Consider the following 8,521-nt stretch of genomic DNA (forward strand, 5'->3'; position numbering starts at 1 on the left):
TCGGATCGCGTTTTCTAGCGTTATGGTGCACTTGTAGCTTGCCCGACGGCGCATGAGCACGCGCGGCTGATCGGGAAGCACCATTCTCTTGTCACTTATACCGGTGTCCTGCCACCTCTCGAATGCAGGTCCCCCCTCACCCCGTGAACTCGAACGTCTCTGTCTGCGTGTCTGTCCGTCAACCGTCTGTCTCCCCCACTCGTCAACTCTATCGTCTGCCTCTCGCTCTCATCGTCCTCCACTCTCTTTATTCTGACTCCACTCGCCTCGCCTCAATACCCTCATTTTCTCCATTTTCTTCTGCTTGCTTCCCTCGTCTCGTTTCTCCACCACGTTCCGGCTTATCCTCGGAGAACTCGAACTCTCTCAAAACCCTACAAGTGTCCGCATTTATTAATCCGGTGCGTACATTGCTACTCTAATTTTCCTCCCTTTTCCACTCGCTTGATCGGCCTCTCTTCTACCTCTGTAGACCGAGCGACCACGTCCCGATCCCCTCCTCCTCCAATCAGTTTCGTACCTCCACACCGTACCCGCCACACACCGTGCTCGAAAACCGCGGGTGTGCCCAGACCCGTGCAGAACACTAGAGACACGGTACTGTGCTCCGGATTGACAATCAACAGATAATCGTGTGTGCTTAAAGTTCTGCTGTGAAAGGAGACGATTAGCTTGAGAGATGGTTTGTTCATCTCGCACGATTGCGAAATGAGTGCCCATTGAGTAGCTTGAAGAATGTAGGAGATCGGAAATCGAGAGGGTCGCAGGTGGGAGTCAAGGATAAGATATGAGGTGTAATTACCTCCTTCCTTCCTCCCAAAAAGCTCGGAAGATGACGGAGAAACTGTATACAGTCGTCACGAGGTAGATAAGATGCGATAATGCGGCATCTACTTGGAAAGGTCCTTGAGAGAAAAGTGACGAATTCAGAGGACCAGCAAGTAAAGGTTAGTGAGAGCGTGCAAAGGACAGCGACAATAGGGACACATGACCTACTAGATAATAACTACGCCCTACATACGCCTTCAAACTAAGAATACCTATTCCCGATAAAATAGCATCTACACGCGAGCACTAGAATCCCGCTGTTAGCTAGCACCTGTTAGTACTCGCTGTCAGCTCAAGTCGGAGCACATACCCTATGAGAAGATCCGGGATACCACCGGGCTTCGAGCTTGGTATACTTCGCCTTCTGAGCAGCCTGCGGATATCATCGTCTTCGAACACCCACACGCAACGTTCGCTGCCACTGCAGACCCACTGGCATGTGCATCACCACACCCACATCGTTCCACATCGGGGCCTACAGTCCGACAGCCGCCGTCAACTCGAGTCTTCCCTCGAGGACAAAGTGGTGAGAGACGAAAGACGAAAGCAGGAGGCTGACAAGGCGCTTTGGATACTTATAGCCACAGGTACTGAACGAAGCGCCCTTCCTCGAGCAGGAGGACTCTAGTGGCGTAGGCGCTCGTAATAACAAGCTTCACCGCCTCCGGTACCCAACCGGTACGCGCCGTACAGAGTTCATGAAGTCAGATCAGCGGCAGCTTCCCTAAACCCTATGTTTACTTATATCCATCGGGCAGTGGGGGATCGGGCGACGAGGAGAGAAATGTCCGAGCGCTGGACGATGGAGCACTCGGGCAGATCAGGTCAAAGTTCAACATGACGAAGATAGATCAGAGTGGTCATGTTCGTTTCTGGCGTCATGAGTGAGCACCTCAGCGTCTTTCGCTCGTGAGATGGCAAATGTTACAGTTGAGGCGTAGTCAGCAAGCAGACAGAGTCACATTCGAGTGGATGGTGAATGTCGATCACTAAGTCAAGATATGAGTCAGCGCAAAGCGTCCAGAAAGTAAAGCACAACACTCACTTCAAAGCGATGATTTGCATGAGCCGAGCCCGAGTCATTCTCGAGGCACAGAGCCACAACCCCGCACCTCCAAGTCAGGCCCACACAGCACAGCATCCAAGCCAAGAGCACGAGTCTTCCTAGACGCCTGCACACGTCCGTCAAACCTTCACGGACGAATATAGCACTGGAGGTGTATTCAAGCCATTCATTACAGCCAAGCCGAGCAAAGTTCTGTCAAGATACACGAGGGAGATGTGCACCAGGGCCTTCTCAGGCCATATAGATGAACGCCGAGACAAGGTATCCCCGATGCGCCTCCATTGGCCTCCATGGGAGTCGGAGCAAGAAAGAAGTCTCGTCGATCCTGGAATAGATGCGAAAGTAATTGAGCATGGACGAATATGGAAATCGACGGATCGATCTCCTCTCAATAAAGAGATGAAGAAAGCATAAGCGCTCGATAGGATTGAACTTGTGAAAGGCATGAGAGCGGACGAAGCGTTAGCGGCTATGATATCCTGTTAATGTGCGAGTGCTAGAGTAGAAGCTAGAAGCCGTCAACGTTGAAGCAAGTCGGCAGCCGCGCTGCCAGTGGACACGCTTAGACGCCCACTAGTCGAAGGAATAACGAGCCGTTGTTGTATGACAGAGAACTCCGCTGCTGATTAACGTGGATGATGAACGAGAGTACGACACAGCCAGCCCGAACCTACAAAACATACATCCAGCGTCAATACCATATTGGAGACTAGAACAAGGTAGAGTCGTCTCGAGCGCCACCTGCGCATCGGATGTAGTCTTTAAATTGGAACACAGACTCGAGGCCAGACGAGCAAAATCAGCGATAAAGCACAAGAGCACAATAGATTGCAATTAGATCCGCACGATCCACACGACATCGATGTCTCGATGTTGATTTCCTCGCTCGAGAGAGGGCTCAGACTGCAGGTCGAGGAGAGCCGCCGCCCTTCATAGACGCTCAATCTTCCGGCGCCTATTTATTCCATGTTCAGAGAACTATGAAGGCTATGAGATAGGAAATATCGTAAGCTGTGGCGATGAAAAACAAAGCTTCACACTGCCTCCAGTTCCAATCAACCACCCATGCTTTCGAGGATCAAGACGCTGTAGGCGTCAGTACTATAAGCAGGACAAGAAGTGACCCTACCTGTGTTTTTAGCCTCGATTGCATCTTTGCTCATAGTACAGACGCTATACGCGGCAGTATGATCCAGTGCCAGTGAGGAGGCGCCGTAGGCGTTTGTAGCCCAAGCCAGAGCGAAAGACGCTAGCGCTGTAGGCGTCACCGAGGAGACGCCAATAGCGTCAATAACAGACCGACGTCGCTGCCGCAGATATAAGTGTCCAGGATCTAAGAAGGTCACAAAGTAGCAGACCGAAACGAAGCGAAGCCTTTCAGTGTCGATATGAGGCGAGACGCTGAAAGCGCTACCGTGTGGACTTTGCTCACCTTTATGTACCGGGGTCGCGGTTTAGAGTGTGGCGTCAAGTGCGACCCTGGACACCAAGTTCGACTTGCCGCCACAGGACGACAGAATCGAAGCGCTCCCACCATAAGTAATAGATATAGAGAGGTACGCGCTTGATGCACCATGAGCTACACCATCAACATCATCGAGAACGGGTCTCCATCGAGACCATGATGCGGTCGCAGCCATCATCGCCTGTGGTCGAAACCGGGGCCGCTACTTGAAGCTTGAAGCCCCTGAGCCCCTTGACAGTAGTAGTACGCAGCGGGACGCGGAACGCGCCCCGCATGCAGAAAATCAAAGCTCAGGCGCATCAGAGCCTGAGCCGTCAAAGCACGAGGATTCAAACACGTTGAACTTGGTAGTAGACCGAAAGAGGAACAAAGAACAAGAAAACAGAGCCTTGTTTCAAGAGCAATAGAGACTGAAACATACGTTGATCATTATTCAATGAGGAGTCGTCGATCGGTCGGCCTTGTTGTTTTGTTTGCTCTAGTTTGTCCGAGTCTTGTTACAGCTTTGTTAGCAGACGAGATGACGTTCTTCGGCTGTCGGTCGTCGGTCAGCTTCGGGCAAGTCTCAGCTATTGCTTCTGTTGTTCTATGTTCAGAGATGTTGAAGGTTGAGCGTTCAATATCTACGTCGGCAACAAGAACGGCAAGAGTTGATTAACGCACGCCGAAAGCCGTAACAGAATTAGTAACTTATCTTTGTTCTGTAACCGAAGCGCTCACCTCAAAAGTAAGCAATCGTCTTGTCCACAACTTGCTGGCACAAGCCGTCGTTCTCTCTTTCAGCCAAGCGCTGGCCCGACTCGAACGCTGAGAAGAGAAGTAGTAGAAGGTGTAAGGTGTGGCCACCACTTCCAGCGTCAAGCAAATTATAGATATAGCAAAGGGAACAGAAGACTCGAGTGCCACTATTGTGATTCAAAGTTCAGTCGCGTTAGGAGGACGGGCGGGATGGAGGATCATATGTCGAGGGACCAGCCTTGTCAAAGCCCGATTCGACTCGATTCGCATCGGGAAGAAGCCAACGATCCACAATCGAGCACATACGCGGCTCGCAGGTCAAGAAGCAAGTTGGATCGGGCATTGTACTCTTGACTCTACCGCGGGAAGTCTGTATCGGGATCAGCGTCCAGCGTCCAGCACGAGCGCGTCTGTGAAGGTTGGACGACATCCACCTCCCCACAGCCTACCCACACCCACTCTCCCTGCATTATCCACTCATCTCACCCACCCACTCCTAGAATCCACCTATGAATACCGAGCAGTAGCCACCCAATCCACCTCCCGAAGCCAGTCGTAGCGCCCTGTAAAGCTCGCATGCGACCAAGCAGCCCAAGCTCAGACGCTGGCCCGTTCCATCTTTAGACAGACACTAGTACTTCGAAGATGTCGATGATTGATGACTCTCGACTCCAACGGAAAGCAGAACGGAAGGGCTCGCAGTGACGCTGAACGGAGCACAAAAGTCCAAGCGCCTAGATGACAACAGGATTGGCGCAGACAAAGTTCGACGACGAGTCTTCCCGCCTGGAAAGGAATCTAATGTCATGGGCGCCAGTCAGCTTTGGTTTGGGTTTGGACGACACGGTCGGGTTCTTAGAGGACCGAGGCGCTTCGCAGGGAGAGAAACGCCGGAGGAACAGTCGCTGGCCAATCATATCATGTTTCGCGGTGCGCTGAGGTGAGCTCGAGCTGCCATGAGAATGAATTGTGGCGAGTGGCGAGTGAGTTTGAACTTTGATTGTTGTAGATCGTAGAACTTTGATAGAGAAGGATGCCGCACGAGCGGAATGAAGAGAAAATGAAAAATGAAGCCGTAGGTAGAAGCTCTGAAAATATTTGCGTGGTACAAGCAAGGACGGTACCAAAAAAAGAACGGCAAAAATCGGGAACCGCGTCGTTCGAGTCGTCGGAAAACATGCCTATATAGAGTACGGCGAAGTATGTGCGTGCGTGTATGCCGTCGGGTTCTCTATGAAGCCTTGAAGAAACAGCGAGAAATTCTGACATAGAAGTTGGGACGAAGGGGCCTCGAATGTCATGGTCATGATGTGTAAGGGTGTGGAGCCAGGAAAATGAAGGAAGGAAGAGATGAAGGAACTTGGAATGAGGTAACGAAAGATCGCTCCGAGTCGAGGTTTGCAAGAAGGTTGAAAACTGACGATGACGATTGTCTGAAGATCGAAAAAGAACTTGAAAGACATTCCAATAATACTAGTACTGAGCAGGAGGTACTCGGAGGTGCTGACCTGACCTCCCCGTCCAGGACTTACCGGCGGCGAAAAATATATCACTCCAACTCCAGCACTCCCCAACGACCCAAGGCGTCGTCGTAAAACCATCATTAGATGGAGAGCTCTCGAACCCTTGAGGCATTACCGGCGGTATGTAGTGGTCACGAACCACATCTGAAGAAATTGCCGTGGCCAATAAGTATCGAAAGTAATGAGCCTCCACCGTCATCACTTGTCACTCCTCGAAGCCCCAACCTCGTCATTATTAGATGAAGATCTCGAGGGGTTACCGGCGGCACTTCCTGCTCACTGATCAGGAGCGCATACGCAACTGAAAGAATTGCCGTGGCGAATATCGAAAGTAGTGTCTACTGCTCAGCCCTATCGCGGATAGGGGCAAAAAAGTCAACCAGCTTCAGTGGATCCCGACGCTTCCCTTCCCTTACTCCCCAGTATACTATTAGTGCTCTCCGTCACGAAAACCGAACACTCCGCATAAAAACCACAGCGAAAATGACGATCCTTCAAAAAACGCGGAAAATTTCGGGCTCGGGCTCGGAGGCGACGGCGAGTACGGCGCCCACGGGAGCAAGGGCACATGCCATGGGTCGAAAGCCTCAGGCCTCAAACGTCGAAAGCTCAAGGCTCAAGGCTTGAAGCTTGGGGGAAGGTGAAAACACAGAGAAATAAAGATAGACATGGAGCGTGAAGCCCGAACCACAGAGATATTATTATCTCGATGAGTGAGTTGACTTGTGATTTCGGAGTGACTCGACCCGGGATATAGATATTCATACATTCCTCCATCTCTCCATCTCTCCATCCATCTCTCCATCCATCCATTCCGTTCGTCGGCCGACACAGTGTAGCGTAGCGAGATCCTAGCCTTAGAGACGAGATGAAGCGGATGACATTGGGAGTAGAGAAGAGATGTGTACGCCTGCGCGTGCATTCCGTGGCGTACATTCCGGCTAGTATGGGTTGAAACGAATCGTGAAGGGAGGAACGGAGGTGAGGAGGGAGTGAGGGCGGTGGGCTGAGCCTCCAATGACGAGTACATAGACGACCAGACGAGCAGAAGAGCAGAGCAGACGAGCACAGCGGAAAAGAGACGAGCGACCCGTTCTCCTCTGAGATCTGCGTTCCGTTGTCTAGTCGTTCCGCACACATGCACATCTAAGTACACAGGCACATAGATGGATCGATGATGACTCGAGCTCGGAGGTCAAGGTTCAAACGTTCAAGGTCCAAGGTTCAACTCTGTCTTCATGATCATTGATGACGCCTACTGCTCAGTCATAGCACACACACACACCCCACCAAAGCCATCCCACAAATCCAAAACGACGTGACTGGCTGAACGAGCAACGCTCCGTATCCCTCCGAAGCCCCTGATTGGCCACCCAGTCAAAGCGCAAGAAAAAAAACAAAGACGCGGCCGCCCGGCCAGATCTATCCCGAGATCCCGAGCCCATCCAAAACTAAAAATAAAGAGCAAAGAGCAAAGAGGGCCGGATAAGGAAGATCAGTCGCACGATTTACTGTGTTTTTGTATTGCCGATGTGCGCTAGGGCTGGGTATTGTGCTTCCGGTCGGCGAGGGGGCGCGTAAGCAGCTATGGATAGCTCGGACGGAGAGTAGGGATCCAAGCGTTCTTCAGTTAGACAAGACTTGCGATTGGAAGAGAGAGGAGTAGAGAGGAGGAGAGAGGGGACAGTCAGCGATGTCCGGATTGAGAGGAGTCTGAGTCAGTGAGGGATCTTGAGATGTTCTGAGTAAGCCATTCTCGAATGTTGATGAGGTTGCGTGCGTACGACGGAAGAAGGATGCGTAGGCTGGATACATGTCTGGCGTCAGAAATCAGAAACCAAGCGAACGAAGACGGTGGCACTGAAATGTCGAGCGGCGAAGTGCCAACAGAAGCAACTATCGCCAGGATACCCTATTAGATACGAGCGTGCGGAGTTCACCTGAGTTCCTGTGGCGCACAAAGCAAAGATACGAAATACGAAGACCAAGAGCAGAGTGATTCAGAGCACAAAGGCCAAAACGATCACAGCAAAGCGAGGGTGGCGCAGAACATCAGGCGGTACAAAGCTGCAGAGGGCAAGATCAAAGCGATGGCACTACCAGAAGTGGCTCAGCAGGTCGGAACGAAGTGAACACGCCGTACGGGCACATGTGGGTTGTTGAGTGACTATCGGCTGGATTTGAGTCACTGTGCCGAAGTTGCCAGTACGAGTGGGATTAGGACAAAGCGGGCGTGAGAAGTCGACGAGCAAAGCTTGGGAGGGCCGGCGATGTGAGGCTTGGGAGGAAGCGTGAGGATGAGCGAAGACGGATTGGGTCGGGGGGCTTGGAAGCAGTTGGTTGCAGGATTAGATGGGCGATAATCGGAGGGACGTTGGGGGAATGGGATGGGTGAGCTCAGGTGGGTGTGCGCCTGCAAGAGGCGGCTGAGGATGAGCGCCTGGAGAAAGCAGCATGGTGCGCGCCGGGAGCCGGGGTAGACGCGGAGCGCTGTCGATGGGGCTCTGTCAGCGAGGAGGAGGGATCTCGGGAGATCTTCCGGAAAGGGCGGAAGTGAGTGCTCCCGATATGGGCAGCTGGTTGGGGGACCCGAGGCAATGGCGCGCAATGTGGGGGCGCGTTGGCAGAAGGGCAGGGATATAAAGGCAGGGCGCCGTGCCCGAACCCGATCGTCGTCTTATCGCCCGTTGTGCCCACCAAACCACCTCTCCCCCGCGTACATCCTCCCTTGTTCTCCTCCCGCCACCCACTCTCCCACATTCCCACAGTGACACACGCCACCCAGACACGAGACACCCCGCGTATATAGCCACCCAAACAAACCCCCTTTTCGGTCAGTCATCCCCTCCCCTTCCAGTGTCCCTCCCTCCCGTGCCAATGCGTGTCTCCCCCCGCACAGCG

Source organism: Stereum hirsutum (genome assembly GCF_000264905.1).
Source record: "Stereum hirsutum FP-91666 SS1 unplaced genomic scaffold STEHIscaffold_3, whole genome shotgun sequence".
Taxonomy (NCBI): Eukaryota; Fungi; Basidiomycota; class Agaricomycetes; order Russulales; family Stereaceae; genus Stereum; species Stereum hirsutum.